This window comes from Chrysemys picta, unplaced genomic scaffold (genome assembly GCF_011386835.1).
Source record: "Chrysemys picta bellii isolate R12L10 unplaced genomic scaffold, ASM1138683v2 scaf365, whole genome shotgun sequence".
Classification (NCBI taxonomy): Eukaryota; Metazoa; Chordata; order Testudines; family Emydidae; genus Chrysemys; species Chrysemys picta.
Genome location: NW_027053072.1, coordinates 14,294 through 35,185, shown reverse-complemented (window position 1 = coordinate 35,185; position 20,892 = coordinate 14,294).

The following is a 20,892-nucleotide window of genomic DNA, read 5'->3' as shown; positions in this document are numbered from 1 at the left end:
CTGTTGCAAACCACAGTGGGGCTCCAAGCAGCCAGAAATTCCTTGTTCCTCTCTTCAGTCCATTCCACATTGTTTCTGTCCAACTGTGCAACTGAAATACATGTTAATAACACTCTTAACGTTCCATTCTGCTTCCTGGCTTCTGCTCTCATCCCTCTTTACTGGACAAAGCCCTTGGTTTGGCCCTGATCCAGGAAAGGATTTAAGCACGTACATTATTCTAAGCAGATGAATAATCCCAGGGACTTCTGTGGGACTACTCGCCTGATGAAAGTTACAGATGTGCGTAAATGTTGGGCTGGATCAGGGCCTTGACCCCCAGAGTAAAGTGGCTCTATCAAGTGATGACTGGAATCTAGCCAAAACACTTCAGTGGCATAGAAGTGGATTAACACCGTCATGAATCGAGCCCCAGATTTGGATCCAGATTTCCAACAGCCATCAAAGTACTGGGGCGTTCGGGGTACAGGCATCTCGAACTGATCTAATTGGTCTGATGGCGTTTAATCCCCTATCATCGTGTCCCACTGACCCTTCCCATTCCCACTGACGGAATGAGCTCTACCAGTCTCAGTTTGCGGTAACGTGTGTTGCCTTTCTCTGTATTCCCCCCCTCCCCTTTCCTTTCTTTGAAAGTCAGGGCTAGAATTACGGGATGACTATCAGATGCTTGTTTCTAGAGCCACAAAAAAAACAGCACTCTGTTCAAAGGAACAAATACCGAGCCAGATGCTCTACTTCTTCCTCAGGCACTATCCTGAACGGGAGCTTTGCCTGAGGAAAGTCTCTAGCATTTAGCTCCCAGGAGGGGGATTCAGATGCTCATCAGTGCTTCTCTTACTCTTTTGGCGCCACGCAATAGAGACGAGGTAACCAACAGCCTCTGCTGCCTTTGAGCGGATCGCCTTGACGGGATCCCCACAGCGGATCCCCAGCACTGCAACCAGGTGTCCAAGCCTGGTGAATGGAGACGCTTCCTAATTGTACAAAAGAGGAGAGGAGGAATCCATTACCACTGCAGGTAAAGCGGGCTGTGTCTCCTAGGCAAGGAGTCTATATCCACACAGTCCCTTTCCATAATGGGGCGTGATCCTCAGCTCTCCCTCTTCAGAAGAGGCTTGGGAGCCAGAAGAAGAATATATGGCTCGATCCCGCACCTCAGACGTCCACTGGAGTTTTGCCACAGACGTCAGTGGGAGCAAGATCAGGATCCTAATGATCTGTAACGGCTGAGGTGGGCTGGAATGGAGAGGCCTCTTCTTGCAGCTCCACAAGAGGAAAGTATCCCATGGTACTAGGATGAGGAATGGAGGCAAACAGGGAACCAGCTGGGGATGAAATGTCTTCAGTCTCTAGGATTTTGAAATCTCTTTTCTCTGAAATTCATTAGATCCAACCATAGAAAAACCCGTTCTTCCTGTGCCCCTTGTTAGCTGCCTTTCCTGCATTGGAAAGAGGTGGCCTATTCCTCCAGGGCACTGGATTTATTTTCCAAGTGTATCAGAAGCCAACCCATTTCAGTCAGGATGATGGACGAGCAACGAGATCGGTTTTTCCTCCGCCTATTAGGGAGCAATGCACTGTGGGGCCTATCAACATACTTCTAAGCAGGAAGTTTCTCTGGCATGGGAGAGTGGCCTGTAGGTCTAGTTTGCAATCAGGTCACTAGAAGTCAAGAGTTACTCACATCCAGTTTGACTTCTGTGGCCACGAAGTTTAGGAGCAGTATGCTGCTCCATATAGCCCTCCCCCGCAAGCAATCTTTCCTGGACTGCATCCAGGAGTCCATGAGCTGCAGGAAAAACAAGAGAGGTTAAAAATAACAGGGGGAAAGGGTGTATACAAGTGATCCCCAAAGGATAATCTTTATTCTGGCTGAATCATCTCACTCTTACAGATACAGGCTGCGTCTGCTTTGTGCAGACTCAAAATACACATGGAATTCTTCTCTTCGAACGAAAGCAAAGTGCATTTCTCTCTGAGGGCCCAGTCACACACCCGCTGAAGTCAATGAAAGTTTTGACATTGATCTAAGGACCGATCCAATGCCCATTGAAGTCAACGGAAAGGTCCCCATTTGATTTCAATGAGCATTGAATCGAGCCTTTAATGGATGCAGGATTGGGTCCTATGTAAGGAAGGGAAGGGCCAAGTCTTCTCTGGACAAGCCACACAATCCAGCATTTCATTCAGCAAAATAAGAGCAGCTGGAGGAAAACTTCTATTCTTTCATAATTGCAGACTTTGGGCCAGCCCTCATGCTCTGTAGTTAGCGGCACTCTTGGTTCCCATTGCACCCATTGGTTCTCACTGTGGGACAGCTGGAGCTGGGAGTTCTGTGGAGGCCAGGTGCCAGCCCTCACGGGGGACTAGAGTCCTGGCAGCGACCCCTCCAATTGCATCAGGAGTAGCAATGATGGGCAGTAAAGGGAATAACGTCCTCATTTGGAAAGGACACTGTGATGTAAGGGCCACCAGGAGACAGGAAAGAAACTGAGGGTAACAATGGAGGAGATTGTCAGACCTCACAGATGGAAATAGAAGACTCCCCCGTGCTACATGAACCTTGTCACATATGCCCTAATAGGAGAACCCTGTGGAGATGGAGCACTCCGTTCTTTCCTTAACTCTCCTTTCCCTCACAAGCTCTTAACAAGATTTTCCTGTTCCTCTTCCCTACCTTACCATCCTCCAACCGGCATCTCCAGATCCTGTTTACCTGCAAGATCATCTCTAGCTCAGCCGGAACTGGATTTTCTAAAATAAGACTCTGGAGCATCTCGTGGAGGGTCTGCAATGTTCCAATGAAGAGGTCCTGAAAGGAGGGGGAACCGTTATGCTCAGGGCCACAAAGCTGTGGATTATACGAATAATTTATCTTATGGGCTTGAGGCAAGAATCACAGGGTGAAATTCTTTGGCCTGTATTATACAAGAAATCAGGCTAGATCAGGGGTGGCCAACCTGTGGCTCCGGAGCCATATGCGGCTCTTCAGAAGTTAATATGCGGCTCCTTGTATAGGCACCGACTCCGGGACTGGAGCTACAGGCGCCAACGTTCCAATGTGCCCGGGGGTGCTCATCAGGGGCGTAGCCAGGTGGAGGGAACAGGGGCAGTGGGAAAAAAAAAGCGACACCCGCTGCGGTGCTTTTACTGACAGGACGGTGCTCCGGGTCTTCGGCGGCACCTCGGCGGTGGGACCTTCACTCGCTCTGTGGGTCTTCGGCGGCAGCTCGGCGGCGGGACCTTCACTCGCTCTGTGGGTCTTTGGCGGCACCTCGGCTGCGGGACCGTCACTCGCTCTGCGGGTCTTCGGCGGCACCTCGGCGGCGGGACCTTCACTCGCTCTGCGGGTCTTCGGCGGCACCTCGGCAGCGAGACCGTCACTCGCTCTGCGGGTCTTCGGTGGCACCTCGGCGGCGGGACCTAAACTCGCTCTGCGGGTCTTCGGCGTCATTTCGGCGATGAAGCTTCAGTGCCGCCGAAGACACCCGGAGCTAGTGAAGGTCCCGCCGCCGAAGTACCGCCAAGACCCGGAGCGCTGCCCCGTCAGTAAAAGCGCCGCAGCAGGTGGCACCTTTTTTTTTCTGCTCCCGGGTGAGTAAAATGAAAAAGGCACCACTTGTGCTCGGTGGGGGAGCGGCCGCTGCCCCGCTTCCACCCTAGCTACGCTACTGGTGCTCACTGCTCAACCCCTGGCTCTGCCACAGGCTCTGCCCCCACTCCACCCCTTCCCGCCTCATCCCCTGAGCCTGCGGTGCCATCGCTCCTCCCCTCCAGAGCCTCCTGCACGCCACCAAACAGCTGATGGGGACGTGCGGAGAGGGAGGGGGAGGCGCTGATCAGCGGGGCTGCCAGAGGGCGGGAGGCGCTGGGAGTGGGGTGGGGGAGCTGATGGGGGGCTGCTGACATATTACTGTGGATCTTCAGCAATGTCCATTGGTAAATTCTGGCTCCTTCTCAGGCTCAGGTTGGCCACCCCTGGGTTAGATGATCTAATGGTCCTTTCTGGCTTCCAAGTCATAAACCAATAGAATTTATAGTTCAGACCTTGTCCTAAGACAAGGTCTATAAAAATAAGGCCAGATCCTCAATGAGTGCATATTGACATAGCTCCATCAGCGGGCGTGAAGCTACACGGATTCATACCAGCGAAGGGTCTGGCCCGTACTTCTTGTACACAATAGTTGCTAAATAATTAGCTACTTCACTTATTCAATAATGTGGGTGCCCTGAGCGCAAGAGAAACCGTATTTAGATTTATTCTGGGCAGTGAATCCTTCAGGAATCTCGAGAAAACTAGCCTCATGTTTCAACTGATATTGGCCTGCCGTGATTCAAAGCTGTGCTCTTGACAATCACCCAGAAAGCCAGATGCATCGTTATATCCCTGCCTCATTTCCATTATAAACCAAAGGAAACTGATAACAGAAAGACATCATCTTCCAAATCATCCCCCAAACCTGATGTAATGAATTCATCAATGCCTCCCTTGGGAAGATAACATGCAGCAAAGCCCTTATCAGAGAGTAAGGAAAATGTTATAGCAAAAGAAAGTCCTACATTGAAATGAGATTTTTTAACATTAGAAATAAATATCACTTTAATAAATATATCACCTTGTCTTTGCAGAAGTGCCGCCAGCTTTTCTGCTGCCCTAGGCGGCGGAAGGTCCCGCCCCGAAATGCCGCCCCCCACAGAGGCGGCGGAAGGTCCCGCCGTCGAAATACCGCTGTGGTTGCCACCCCCCAAATTGTAGCACCCTAGGCGACCGCCTAATGGGTTGCGCCGGCCCTGTGTCTTTGCCCTTTACTCCTCTGGGTCTTAGATACTATTCACTCCAATGATTTGGTTAGAGAGAGCATATGTGAGCATGCAGGATGTGAGGCAAATTAAGTGTTCTAAATTCTATTGACTTTGGTAGTGAATTTAGTCCAGTGTCTGTAATTTCTCTCCCCTCAACTTTAGGGCCATTAATCGCTTTTCAGAATTAAAAAGCGCAGGCACTGAAAGCTTTAGCAACTCTGACAGTACGGGTCAGATGTTTAAAGATTTGCCACCATATTTACACCCACAATTTGAAGGCGCAGCTTTGCTCCTACTGGTCTTTTCACCCGTCAAGTTGATCACTTCGATGCCAAAATACTGGATTTAGGTGTGAAATCAGGTATTTCAGGTGCCCACGTGAGCTAAGGTGTAACTGCAAATAATTGCAGGTCAAAAGTAGGGACTAAAGTAAAGTTCAGGCTGAAAATGTGGCTGTATCGAGTGCCGCAGGACCTCAACTTTATTCAGCCCCTTCATGCAAGAGGACCTAGCTGTGGGAGGTGCCACACACCAGAAATACCTGGTCAGTGATCAAACAATAGCCAGCCCCATTTCTGGGGCAAGCACTAAGTACGTTTTCCTCATTCCACATGCCTCATTCTAGCTTCACCACCCAGATTGGGATCCCCAGTAGTTCCCTAGTAAATTGAAAACGGATGGATCATTTTCATAATTGGGAATGTGGCAGCTACTTGCTGTATGCATGGGACGAATGATCAGGGCCACGTCACCGGGGCTAAAGTCCCCAACTGAAACTCCACAATGGCGTTCCATGAGAAATTTCGCTGACAGTGTAGTCACATATCATCAATATGGGCCCAAAGTAAGTAACAGGAAGCCATTCTTGAGTTACCTTTGTGTCCTGGGCGCTTGTACCCCTGATTACTCCTTGCGCCTGCAATGTCGTTAGAAGTGGCAGGGAAAACACGCTCTTGAGGAATGTTCTCAGCAAGACCCTTCTCTGGTGGGAGCCCATGGCCTTCACCACATGCTTTTTGCTGGTAAAAGGAAGAAGCCTGGATTGGACTTTGAGGTGCTGAAGCGTAACAGAGGCATCAGATGGTGAGGACATGAACTGAGGGTTATGCTGAAGGAGCGTGAGACTAAGAGACATTTGGACTATACAAGAGAACAAGATCATGTGAACAGTAACAATGTAGAAGAGTAAGACACTGGCAAAGATTAACAGAATACAGGAAAAGCACAGGAGGGCAGGGACTGGTGACCCGAATAGTAAATCCGGCTCAGAAACGCTACAGAAGAGAGTGAAGGAAATGACTCAGCTGACACCTCCAGAAAGAAAATCATCTCAAAATGTCTGCAGAGACTCTTGGCTTTGAATCACATGTGGAGTAAAGAGGATTACAATGTTACTGGGTAGAAAATCATCAGTCAGCCATACAATAGTCCCCCAGCTCCTCCCCAAAGAGTCCTCAGCATCTAAAGAGAAAAAGGCACGAAGTGAGGGACTGCTATTGGCAATTCTGGTCCCACCGAGCATGGAGTGAGAAGCCAGGTGTGAAGGCTGGGCAGTTAAATGAGAAGTCACGTTACCTCAGTTCGATAATGATGGCCATGGCCTGGAGCCGTATGGTGCTGGAGAGAGAGTCCCGGGGTTCTTTCTTAATCATCTCCTGTAAGTCACAAAGGGGCAAACATAGTAAATGAGACACAAGTGCTCCCAGCATCAGTCCTACTCCCTCACACATTCATTGAGGAGGTTATACAAAGCCCTGGCATCACAGCTAACTCTGGAGGCCTCAAAAAAGGCTAAATTAGCCACAGGCTTCTCCGGAGTCTCCAATAAATCCCCAGCTAAAAGAACATCAGATATTCCAAAAGTAACAAGGAGCCCAGCCAAAATCCAGGATCTTCCTTTCTGATGGAAGAGCTCCCAGATCATGAAGCTACTCAGCCAGTTTTGTTGTCCAAAGGGATCTCATCCGTTTCTACCCAGCCACAAATTCACTCCCTCATTTCCTCATCCATCTCTGTCCACTCATCTCCTACTTCCCACCAACTAGCATCCTCTCTCTGTCCATTCACACTAATATTTCCAGTCAATCAGCACTGACCTCAATTTTACACACTGAAATAATTGCTTCAGTGTATACAACAAAGTTCTTTACAACTCTCCAGATTCCATGGACCCTAGCGTGGATTTAGCAGCTAAGTATTCTCCACAGTTCATCAATCTTTTCCAACCAACAACACGGACCCTGTGTATATTATTTACTCACCACTATGGCTCCTGCAGTGTCTGATGCAAAGTTGTAAATAAAAAAGTCAGGCATGTTATGCCAGTCGATGCTCTTGCTAAGAACAGACAAGAGTCTTAAGAAACTTTTTTTCATAATGAAATCCTAAACCAAAATGAGAAAAAATATATATCAGGGTGAAAGGGATTTAGATAGAGAACATCATCGGGTAGAATATTCTACCTTCATTCAAAACCCCTCCACACGGAACACCTGGTAGATAAATTAACAATGTTGCAGAGCAATGAATAGTCAGGATCAGAAATCGTGGTGAGTTGAGGATGATGATGTATCCGGGCAGCACCTACAATATACTGGGCTCTGTCTGCAAACAAAGGAAGACACAGGCCCAGCTCCCAAGAATTGACAGTCTAAGAAGGTTCTGATGGCTTCCAGCAGAATGTTGGCTTGTGTAGGACCTGACTGTGTGAGCTACTTGTTCAGAGAAGGGTTGGATCAAGGAGAACAAGCAGAAGAGCAATGGGACTCCATGTGGAGGACTCCACACAGGGCCTGTTTTCTGTAGGACAAGTAGCCAGATGTAGCGTGACCATGTGTAATAAATGAAGGGGGGGGGCTCCCTTTTATGAATACCCAGCCAGCCAGTTAGCTAAAAAGTCCCTCTTGGTGTCTGTTCTCTGCTTGCTTTACCTGTAAAGGGTTAACAAAGTTCCCCAGCTAAAGGAAAAGGAGTGGGCACCTGACCAAGAGATCCAATGGGAGGGCTAAAACTTTTTAAAATGGGGAAAAAACTTCTTTGTCTGTGTCTGTTCTCTGGAGACGGGACACAGAGCAGCAATTCTGTGTAATGCTGGAACCAGGTATGAAAATTCATCTTCCATACCGAGAAAAATCATTGGACAGGGAATGTTTAACTAGACGCGATCAGGTTTATTTCTTTATTTTGGCTTGTGGATCTCCTCTGTGCTAACCCCAGATACTTTTGTTTTGCTTGTAACCTTGAAGCTGAACCTCAAGAGAGCTATCTTGATGCTTAATTTTTGTAATTGTTTTCTTTTAAGATCTAGCAAAAAGCCTAAGTTCCAGATGCACTTTCTTCCTTTTTGTTTTTAACAAAATTTACCTTTTTTAAGAACAGAATTGGATTTTTGGTGTCCTAAGAGGTTTGTGCATGTTGTTTAATTAGCTGGTGGCAACAGCAGATTTCCTTTGTTTTCTTTCTCAGCTCTTCCCCGGGGGGTGGAGGGGAGGAGAAAGGGGCGGGATTTGAAAGGGCTTGAGGATACCCCACAGGGAAGAATTCCCAAGTGCTCCTTCCTGGGTCCAAGGGGTTTTTTTGCATTTGGGTGATGGCAGCGTTTACCAAGACAAGGTCAGAGAAAAGCTGTAACCTTGGGAGTGTAATACAAGCCTGGAGTGGCAAGTATTGATTTTTTTAAATCCTTGCCAGCCTCCACCTTCTGCACTCGAAGTGCCAGAGTAGGGATTCAGCCTTGACACCATGTGTATAAGCGACAAAGCTGGACCCATTTGTTTTGTCAGTGAAGGTCTAAGGGTACGTCTTCACTACCTGCCGGATCGGCGGGTAATAATCGATCTATCGAGGATCGATTTATCGTGTCTCGTCTAGACGCGATAAATCGATCCCCGAACGCGCTCCCTGTCAACTCCGGAACTCCACCAGAGCGAGAGGCGGAAGCGGAGTCGACGGGGGAGCCGCGGCCGTCGATCCCGCGCTGTGAGGACCCGAGGTAAATCGATCTAAGATATGTCGACTTCAGCTACGCTATTCTCGTAGGTATTCTTGTAGCTGAAGTTGCGTATCTTAAATCAATCCCCCTCAGTGTAGACCAGCCCTGAGAGAGGAGCAGTCGCCAGGGGAGACCTTGGGTGGAAATGTCTCGTCCTTGAGTCCAACGGATAGTGTGAGGCAGGGGAGTAGCCGGGCAAGAATCTACTGAAACTAGCACAGATTGGTGGGAAATCCCTGCAAATCAAGGATACCACCGACAAACGGGGCATGAGATCACCAAAGAGTTTGTGGGATGTATCTGGAGAAGGCACCTAATATGTATAATAGGAGAAAAACATCCAGAGGCTGGATTGTCTGGAGTTAGTGAAAGAAGAAAGGTTGAGTGCTGTAGGCAAAGGGTTTGAAGAGAAGTCCGACCCTATGTGATAAACCTTCTGGGATGTCCCAGGCTGGGTCAGGTGGGACGGACAGCGTGAGGGGACACTAGTTTACAGATTAGATGGAGAAGGTTTATACCTCTTTGTTACTATTGAAGTAGTCAACAGTGTTTCTCCATGATTCCAGCAAGAGCATGGCTCCCTCCATAGCACAGCCATGCTGCTCACGTCCACTTTCATCTGCCTCCCAAATAGTCTCCATGCACAAGATATCTGGGAGTACTAAGAAAGAAGGAATGACAGAAAGAAAGAAATTACTACCATTGCTGGTTAAAGGGGAACGAACGCCCCTGAGGTGTCATTCATGGACTGATTGGTGCCCAAAAGACAGTTCATTTAAACCAAAGAAAGGACACGGTATGTCTGTCTTGAGGTTGTATACTGCTGCCCATCACCGTGGTATCTGGGCTCCTTCCAGCTAAAATCAATGAGCAATAGCGAAGTTCCTAGTGGAAAGCTTGGCGTCACTGGCACATCTCCCTTTTGGGGGTAAGATATCTCTGCTCTGGGTAGGGTTATCTTTTGTTTGTTGGCTTGATTGGTTTGATTCCCACCGCTTGCTTTAAATAGGGCTAGACATCTATATCCTGCTTGAGCAGGGGAGAAGTGAAGGAAACTGTGATGCTGGTGAAATAAGCCACTGACTCTCAAAGCAAGAGAGATTGGTGTGATCAAAATCAGAATCAAATTGGGGATTCCTTAAAAAACAAAAACAAAATAAGAGAGACCCAGAATGAGACTCCTTTGCATTTCTATGGAGTTTTTCAGTGGAAGATCTCCAAATGGCTTTTAAAGGTGGGCCGGTATTATTACCACCATTTTTATGGTTGGAGAAACCATGGCACAGGGAGCTGAAGTGACTGGCTCAGTCAAACAGCAGGTCACTGGCAATGCTGGGAATAGAAGATAGTTCTCCTGACTCCAGTCACATCCTCTACCCCCTTTATTTCTTGGATAAATGTTATTGATTCATTACAAATAAATATCTTGTGCTCTCCGATTGGACATGAATGAGCACAGACCCAAAGAAATACCAGGACTCGCTGTACTGTATAGGGCCAACCAAATAATAGATTTGTCTGACAGCATGAACATTAGCCAGCCAAATCTGGCTGAATAGAACTGGCTGATGCTCTTGCAATTAGGATTCAGTTCACATATCCTGCTTTGCCGCCGTCAGCAGCATGGGAAAGCAGCTAGGAGCTCGTGATGGGTGGAACAGCCAGGATAACATCCTCCCAAGGGAAGTGGTGGAAGCCCCATTGCTTAAGTCTGTGGTTTTCAGGTTGGCCACTTATTCAAAGTCAAAGAATTTCGCCTTTACACTCACTATAAGAGTTAGAAATGTGTCATTGCTAACAACGTTAGTCCTACAGAATTCACCTGCACGTGTGTTGTGAGAGGTTGGCCAAGAATATTTGACCTTGAAGGGTAAAGGTGTGCAGGGAGTGGGGGAGCAAGATTATTTTTGCTTTAGGTTATAATACAATTTTCAATGCCTCCTGACTCCCTTGATTGCTCTGTGTAATCATCTGGGGTCAAGACCCACTGTTTGAGAAACGTTGGCTAAAGACATTTAAAACTAGACTGGACTAAACCAGGGCTCAGCGTGGGATGGGCCGCGGTGGCCTGGCATATTGGCTTCTTTTTTCTAATGCCTTTTTGTTCTGCAGCATCTAAGCTTTCATTTAGAAACAATGTAAGTCTCTAGCTGTTATTTAAGATTTTGATTACAGTAATGCCTACGGGCTCTCGAAGAGCAGGGCCCTATTGTGGAGAGGCACCAGCTGGGCCCAGAGTGTGTGTGGGGGTGTCTCCTTTGCACACTTCTGGGTGCAGAGGCGTGGCCACACCTAGGCCCCATTTTACTCCTTGCCCATTCCTCCTTATGGTTCCTGAGAGAGATGTACCTGCCAGAGCAGTGGAAAGAGGCCTTAGTGTAATGAGAACCAGGCTCTAGGATCCAGAAATAGGACTCCCATTCCAACCCAGGTATTGGGCTAGTCAGTCATCCCTAGTGTTGTATTGTTCTGCCTGCTCCAAGCAATGACTTCATTACAAGGGTAAGAAAGAGAAGGGAGAGCAGTGTGTGGTGGAGAGAAATAGAAACTGCCCTTCCTCTTCCAGCAGCCAGAGATTCCCAGAGAAATACAGGCTCTGGGGGCATCATCACCTCCACCAGTGCTGGAGAGCCTTAGAAATACAGGGGTCTGACCGTCACCCGGGTCAAGTGTTTGTATCAGGGCTTGTAAGTATTGTGTTCACACTGGGGATGGAAGGACCTCACGGAGAGCCAGCATTTATCAAACTGGTCCTGATTCAGGAACACTGTCTCCTGTCGTTCCAGTCTCTGGGAGATTCCGGGATGATTAGTACTGGGACTGATTACTGCTAGCTCATTATTTATTTGCCAAGCTCCAGCAGTGATCTCTGCCCCCGGTGCAGAACAGAGGGCTGCCCTCGAGCTGCATGCAGACTCAGCCATGGAAGAGCGCCGTCCACCCACTAGCAAAGCCATGCGGCCACATCTATTTGTTCTCCCCTCCTCCACTTTTTCCATGTTTTTCCCCCCCACTCTCTGTGCCTTGTCTTCAGTTTCCCCTAAGTGGAACACAAACCCAAGAGCCTTTGGGATCACTGCAAATCTTTGAACACATGGGGGTTGAGACTGAGTTTGCCTCCCTTCATTCCCACCCCTTAGCGCATCCTTAGCCTTTCCTTTTACCTGTAGTGACAGTTCGGGGATATGGCGTCTGGCCTCTCTTCGCTTTTTGGCAGATTCGCTTTAGACACCTTAGGATGGGCCCACTCTGCTTAGGAACGACCTTGGCTGGGCCATCTTGAGTATCTTCTTGAGCCAGCTCCAGCTCACGCTGACTCCCACTGGAATGTTCCTCTCTTCCCAAGGTGGACGTGCCCTCAGCAGCCGCGTCCTCCTCCTTCTCCTCCCTTGGCAAGCTGTGCACGTCCATTCTGCAACAAGTCAGGAAGGGTGGCCAGTTTTGTTTCAGTCCATCTTATTGTCTGCGGGACAATTTCCAGCCTGAAGCTAGTGAGAATGTGTGCGTCGTCCTCCGGCTAAAAATGTGAGCCACAGACAGCAGAGCCCGAGAACTGTGGCCCAGATCCTCAAAGGTTTGGAGTTTCCTAACTTCCATGGAAATCAATGGCAGTTAGGAGCTTAAATACCTCTGAGAATCTGGTCCTGGGACCCTGCACCCCCTGCCAATCCCCCCACCAAGTGTATCTCTACACTTGCAGCTGGGGGTGTGACACCCAGCTCGCATACACATATTTGCACTGGCTTGCTAAAATAGCACTGTAGCAAGGATAGCATGGACAGCGGTGAGAGGGGCTAGCCACCCCGAGTACAACCCCACCCGGACCCTATGAGTACGTACTCCGGCGGCTAGCCCAAGCCACTGCCTGAACTGTCGCAGCCACACTGCTATTTAACACACTAGCTTGATGACAGCTAGCGCAGGGATGTCTCCTCAAGCAGGGAATCGCACCCTGCTTGGTCCTGCCTCAGCGTAGGGGGCTGGACTTGATGATTTCTTGAGGAGCCGTCCAGCCCCACAGTTCTGTGATTCTACAAAATGAGAAGTAGCTGGGGCCAGATTAAAGGTTGGTGCCAGAACCTCAGTTGAGAATTGCCTTCCTTTTTAGCATGTAAATGCTCAGCTGTAATGAATCTAGTTCTTTTAAATACAGAAATAAATCCTCGACTCAAATTGTATATTAGCAAAGGTTTGGGGGTTCCTTTTGGAACTTTGTTGTTTTAATAAAGTCAATAAATATACTCAAAACTATGCAAAGGATAAGCAGTGTGGTCTAATGGTTTGAGTATGGGACTGGCAACCAGAAATAGATTTCTCATCCTGGCATTGCCACTCACTCACTGTGTGATGCTGGGCAACTCACGTCCCCGCCCCATGCCTCAGTTTCCCAATATACCAAAAAGGGATGATACTGACCCTTCTGTACCTCCCAGGGATGAGGAAGGTTACTTAGTTAATATTTGTAAAGAGAAAAGAGGCGACAAAACTAACCTGACACAAGGACGGCACCAAGAGTGGAATTATAAAGCACCTAAAACTCCAAACAAATATACATGTATCACAATATTTGCCAACCCAAAATTCAGTTATGGTGCTTCTAAAAAAACCCACATTGAACACTGTCCATCGCATACGCGTTTCATTTGAATAATACCTTTGTTGAGTCAGATCCGCAGCTGCTGGAAATCAGAATACTTCATTCAAGTCAATGGAGCTGTTGATTTATAGCAGCTGAAGATCTGGCCCATAAAACCCAACACATTTTAAGCCCGAAGTTTACTTGCTTTAGAAGTTGGGACTCTTAACTAATTTCACAATCATTGGTTTCCTCCAATACTTGAGCTATGAACAAAGATGGAGAAAGAAGTTCACAAAGCTAAGATTACAGGCTTGATGGTCATCAATCAATATCACAATATACTTCTTAGTCTAGTGGGCAACACAAAGTTTAGCTGTATTCAAAATATCACATTGTGCTCCAATATTACTTAAATCCTCTGTCAAAGATTTAAATTTTAATCTACATGCTTGCGCTCAGGGGAGGCTCTAGCGTTTTTGCCGCCCCAAGCACGGCAGGCAGGCTGCCTTCGGCGGTGCGCCTGCGGGAGGTCCGCCGGTCCCACAGATTCGGCGTACCCGCCGCCGAATTACCGCCGAATCCACGGGACCGGCGGACCTCCCACAGGCGCGCCGCCGAAGGCAGCCTGACTGCCGCCCTTGCAGCGACCGGCAGGGCACCCCCCGCGCTTTGCCGCCCCAGGTACGTGCTTGGAGCCCTGGTGCCTGGAGCCGCCGCTGCTTGTGCTCCACTGGAGACAGCAGGAAAAATTACAGCTCTTCACATTCATCGCAAAATTTCATTGCACTCTCCAAGGCTCTGGATTTTAGTGGGATGTAAGAGGTACATGACTTTTTGCTGACCCTCAGCCTGGGGGAGAATTGCACCCCCAAAAGCATTAAAGAGCATGTATCTGTATCTCCTCATTCCTTCCTAATCCTGGAAAATTTTAAACATTGAAATGGGCAGCGCAAAACCAAAATGATCTGCCATAGTGGGGAAAGGAAATGTTATTCTTCATCCAAGATGGAGAATTATGGAGAATCAACTTGAAGGCAGATTTTAAGGGCCATGTCTGGAGCCCAATTGCTGCCTCTCATGCCAGCTGTGAGGGTGAGGCCACAGAATGGGGATCAGCTTCCCTAAATCTCCAGGAACTGAAGTGGAAATCCCCTACTGTCCATTCTGCACCTGGAGGGAATAATGCCACAGCAAAGAGCCTCTCCTTTCCACACTCTGCTGCAAGGACAGCAGGAACCATCTTTTTATTGGGCCTATATCTGGGCCTGATCCAAGCCCATTGAAGTTAGTGGGCGACTCCCCTAATTGTGTCCTCTGCGGTCTGTGCATATGGAGCTCGTCTACAGATGAATGGAGGCCTGGAACAGAACCCACTTCCTTTCATTCCCCACTTCAGGGACAAGGGCCCTGTGTGAGATCCTAGAACAGGGTCCCAGAGAGGGATCAGCGGAAGAGACTCCCAGAGGGGGCAAGTCTTTCTAGGGATCTCAGTGATCTCCAGAAGTCCTTGCTGGGTTAATGAAATATAACCTTAACATGCAGCCTTATCAACTCTGGAGTTATTCCCTATCTGCCACAATTTTTACAGCTGAACTAAAGAATTGAGTGTAAGAGAGAGGTAGGGCACAAGTAGCCCCTGATCAGACAGCTGGATTCCCTCCTGGATTCTGTTAGGATGGCACTTTTCATGCCAGAGCGAGAGAGACATAAAATGGAACAAAGGCCCAGACTCTCAAAGGTATTTAGACTCCGAACTCCCATGGATTTCAGTGGGAGTTAAGTGCCTAAATACCTTTGAGGTTCTGGGCCAAAAAAAACGAATTTAATTTGGCGACCCTTTTCAAACAGAATTTAAGCAAAGTGCGTCTCTGTTGGTCAGAGATAGGACAGCCATGGGGAGTAAGAAAGCCCACTTACTTTTTTCCCCTCAGTAATAGATTAGATCTTGGATCTGAAATCGACTTTAGCCAGCACAATACCCAGCCTCTCCTTCTGTCCAAGTAAAAGCAACTGACACTGAGGGCCAACTGCCAGTGTTCAAATCACAGCATTGTGAGGTCACACTGCAGCACTTATGTCATTGTTGCCATGACCACGGGCAGGTAATAAAGGAAGGACCAAGGGTTGTTAACCATATAAGCGACATAAAGTATTATGGAGGTGCCTGGTGGCGACTCCAGTTAAGGTTAAGGTTAAGGTTTTGTCTAAAATGGGGCATAAATTCCTGCTTTTCCCTATGAGCAGGTGGTTAACCAGTATGGATTAACCTTTACTCTGACCTTTACTCAGTCAGGGAGTTAGGCTCCTAACTCCCATGGATTTCAGTGGGAGTTAAGTGCCTAAATACCTTTGAGGTTCTGGGCCAAAAAAAACGAATTTAATTTGGCGACCCTTTTCAAACAGAATTTAAGCAAAGTGCGTCTCTGTTGGTCAGAGATAGGACAGCCATGGGGAGTAAGAAAGCCCACTTACTTTTTTCCCCTCAGTAATAGATTAGATCTTGGATCTGAAATCGACTTTAGCCAGCACAATACCCAGCCTCTCCTTCTGTCCAAGTAAAAGCAACTGACACTGAGGGCCAACTGCCAGTGTTCAAATCACAGCATTGTGAGGTCACACTGCAGCACTTATGTCATTGTTGCCATGACCACGGGCAGGTAATAAAGGAAGGACCAAGGGTTGTTAACCATATAAGCGACATAAAGTATTATGGAGGTGCCTGGTGGCGACTCCAGTTAAGGTTAAGGTTAAGGTTTTGTCTAAAATGGGGCATAAATTCCTGCTTTTCCCTATGAGCAGGTGGTTAACCAGTATGGATTAACCTTTACTCTGACCTTTACTCAGTCAGGGAGTTAGGCTCCTAACTCCCATGGATTTCAGTGGGAGTTAAGTGCCTAAATACCTTTGAGGTTCTGGGCCAAAAAACCGAATTTAATTTGGTGACCCTTTTCAAACAGAATTTAAGCAAAGTGCGTCTCTGTTGGTCAGAGGTAGGACAGCCATGGGGAGTAAGAAAGCCCACTTACTTTTTTCCCTCAGTAATAGATTAGATCTTGGATCTGAAATCGACTTTAGCCAGCACAATACCCAGCCTCTCCTTCTGTCCAAGTAAAAGCAACTGACACTGAGGGCCAACTGCCAGTGTTCAAATCACAGCATTGTGAGGTCACACTGCAGCACTTATGTCATTGTTGCCATGACCACGGGCAGGTAATAAAGGAAGGACCAAGGGTTGTTAACCATATAAGCGACATAAAGTATTATGGAGGTGCCTGGTGGCGACTCCAGTTAAGGTTAAGGTTAAGGTTTTGTCTAAAATGGGGCATAAATTCCTGCTTTTCCCTATGAGCAGGTGGTTAACCAGTATGGATTAACCTTTACTCTGACCTTTACTCAGTCAGGGAGTTAGGCTCCTAACTCCCATGGATTTCAGTGGGAGTTAAGTGCCTAAATACCTTTGAGGTTCTGGGCCAAAAAAACGAATTTAATTTGGTGACCCTTTTCAAACAGAATTTAAGCAAAGTGCGTCTCTGTTGGTCAGAGGTAGGACAGCCATGGGGAGTAAGAAAGCCCACTTACTTTTTTCCCTCAGTAATAGATTAGATCTTGGATCTGAAATCGACTTTAGCCAGCACAATACCCAGCCTCTCCTTCTGTCCAAGTAAAAGCAACTGACACTGAGGGCCAACTGCCAGTGTTCAAATCACAGCATTGTGAGGTCACACTGCAGCACTTATGTCATTGTTGCCATGAACACGGGTGGGTAATAAAGGAAGGACCAAGGGTTGTTAACCATATACGGTCTCGCATGATGTTCTTATCGATAAACTAGGCAAATACAATTTAGATGGGGCTACTATAAGGTGGGTGCATAACTGGCTGGATAAGCGTACTCAGAGAGTTGTTATTAATGGTTCCCAATCCTGCTGGAAAGGCAGAACGAGTGGGGTACCGCAGGGGTCTGTTTTGGGACCGGCTCTGTTCAATATCTTCATCAACGACTTAGATATTGGCATAGAAAGTACGCTTATTAAGTTTGCGGATGATACCAAACTGGGAGGGATTGCAACTGCTTTGGAGGACAGGGTCATAATTCAAAATGATCTGGACAAATTGGAGAAATGGTCTGAGTTAAACAGGATGAAGTTTAACAAAGACAAATGGAAAGTGTTCCACTTAGGAAGAAAAAATCAGTTTCACACATACAGAATGGGAAGAGATTGTCTAGGAAGGAGTACGGCAGAAAGGGGTCTAGGGGTTATAGTGGACCACAAGCTAAATATGAGTCAACAGTGAGATGCTGTTGCAAAAAAACCAAACATGATTCTGGGATGTATTAACAGGTGTGTTGTGAGCAAGACACGAGAAGTCATTCTTCTGCTCTACTCTGCTCTGGTTAGGCCTCAGCTGGAGTATTGTGTCCAGTTCTGGGCACCGCATTTTAAAAAAGATGTGGAGAAATTGGAAAGGGTCCAGAGAAGAGCAACAAGAATGATTAAAGGTCTTGAGAACATGACCTATGAAGGAAGGCTGAAAGAATTGGGTTTGTTTAGTTTGGAAAAGAGAAGACTGAGAGGGGACATGATAGCAGTTTTCAGGTATTTAAAAGGGTGTCATAAGGAGGAGGGAGAAAACTTGTTCACCTTAGCCTCTAAGGATAGAACAAGAAGCAATGGGTTTAAACTGCAGCAAGGGTTGGACATTAGGAAAAAGTTCCTAACTGTCAGGGTGGTTAAACACTGGAATAAATTGCCTAGGGAGGTTGTGGAATCTCCATCTCTGGAGATATTTAAGAGTAGGTTAGATAAATGTCTATCAGGGATGGTCTAGACAGTATTTGGTCCTGCCATGCAAGCAGGGGACTGGACTCGATGACCTCTCGAGGTCCCTTCCAGTCCTAGAATCTATGAATCTATGAATATAAGCGACATAAAGTATTATGGAGGTGCCTGGTGGCGACTCCAGTTAAGGTTAAGGTTAAGGTTTTGTCTAAAATGGGGCATAAATTCCTGCTTTTCCCTATGAGCAGGTGGTTAACCAGTATGGATTAACCTTTACTCTGACCGTTACTCAGTCAGGGAGTTAGGCACATAAATACCTGCAAAACTCTGGGCCCAACTGCCACTCAGAACTTCCCCTGAAGATGGTGGCCTCATTGGTTCTAACTGTCGACACTCCTATGCTGCTCATAGACATTGCGGATGCTCCATCCAGCTGGATGGTGTACACAATGATACCATCCAAGTAGAAGAAACATCTGCTTAAGTCATTAATCTCTGAGAGGCAGCAGGCCCCTGGGTCTTCCCAAAAAGCTGAACTGAACTATAATGATGCAGCCCAATAGTGAAGGTTATCTTTATGCAGAACTTCCGTAAGAGAACCTGGCAATATCCACTGGGCAAATCCAGAGTAATGGATTCCTGAGCACCCCCAAATTGGTCCAGAACATCATCAATCTGTAGGATTGGCGGGGTATGTTTTTTGTAACAGTATTTAGCTGTCTAACAACCCCACAAAAGCAGTGTACTTTATCTTCCCTTGTGACTAGAAAAACGGGTGATGTCCATGAGATGGCCAAATCACTCTCTTTTTGACCTGTAACAGGTTTTCTACTGTCTTGGCACAGCTGTGCAAGAGGGACTCTGTTTATGGGGTGTACATCTCGATGTATCGATATAGTGCTGTCAAATGAGCCCATCCCAGCTTGGCGCTAAGTCCTATAATTAAGATGCCTTTGTAACTGGAGAAAAGGATATTCACATCCTCCAAGGGCACTGTTGTATCAATCACAGAAGATGAAATTGATACATTGGTGTTAGTGTGTAATTCAGCACGATCTTCATCTCACCCTGATGTTTGATTACGCACATGGAATCGCCATCGGATTCCAGTCTACAAAAATCTACTCCCAAACTGGACCATATCAGTGACCACAAAGGGGTGTCCCCTGCTGAGGCACCAATATGTACAGTGAGATCTGCCTTGCCTTTAACTGACAATTCTTGGCCCTCAGTTCCGTGGACAGGAAGCAGATGAGGATAGGTCAGGGGGATATTTGCTCAAAGTTCTCAAGTCACTAGAGAAACAGCAGCTCCCATAGCCACTAAACCAGGCAGCAGCTGTCTGATTCACAGTGACCCATACAGCACCAGCAACAGAGGTAATGCTACTTCAATAAATGGCCTTTGCTCTGCTTCAGTTAGTCCCTATTCTATTCTGATTCACCGTATCCATCACCGTATCCATCACCATGATAACAGAGGGTCTGGCCAATAAGCCCAGCCCTCACCCCTAATTTCCTGATGGCTTCCAGGCATTATTCTTAGCCCTGCATTCATATTGTAATAAATGGCCCATCTGTGACCATATGTAGCAAGAAACTTTTTCCCCCCCACCCTCTTTGTGGTTGCTGGGGAATTGAAGCAGCATCTGCAGGTGCAGCTAGTTGACCCACACACTCTACTAGTTGTTGTAAGTGCTGAGTTGATCTTCCGCCTTCGCCAGGCAGGATAGGTTGTACCTCAGCTACCCAGACTCCCGGCATGGTAACAGATAGCTTCTTAGCTTCATGGACTAGATGACCTCCTGAGGTCTCTTCCAACCCTGATCTTCTACGATTCTATGATAGCTGGATGCACCAAACTCAGAGAATCTGGGTCCCCTGGAGTCACATCACCGATAATGCCTTTTCCTCGTAGAATCCAGCATTACTCCGTCAGTGTCGAAACGGCACAGTTCTGTAGCTGCTCTCACTAGGAAGCATAAATATCAATGCCCTCCTGCGGTTTCCACATCCTCTCCAGCCACACCAGGAATTTCCCTACACCCCACCCCCCAGAAAAAACTCCCCCATCACCCTCCCAGGGGTCAACCCAACCAAGCTGAAGAACATACCAAGAACCAGGAATATACCAACCTGTCCTCTGCAGGTTCAAAACATCCAAACAGCCTGAAGCACAAATACAGCTTGAAGAAAGTCTCCACAATCTAAAGGCAATTCCCGATGTTTGTCGGTCAAACTTGTCCCATTTATTGAAGTTACAAAACATGGCTGCTGGTGCACCTCTTGCAAATAAGCTTACGAAGAAGGAAAGCTTCCCACTGTTACAATTGGTAAAACTGGAGGAGCTTGGTTTGCTGGACCGATCAGCAAAGCCAGAGCTGACAAACTACATGAAAAGGCTGCAAAACACCAAGCCTGCTGAAAGCCTTCTAAGCCAGTCACTGCCAGAAGTACTTCATGAGGCTGTTAAGAATGCTGGAGACACAACACAGTTTATGCAAACAAACATGGCTGTCGTATCATACTTTCTATTTAAGCAAAAGATACCACATCCTACAAACTGGAGGCCAATGTTAAGTGCATTGTTACTTGTTAACCCTGAAGTTGGACACTGGTTCCAACCAAGACCAGCAAATGCTCACTCCACGGGGGCCTGGCCCTGCCCCAACTCCACCCCTTCCCCACCCCCGGCCCCACCTCAGCCCCGCCCCTTCCCCAAAGCCCCTCTGCCCC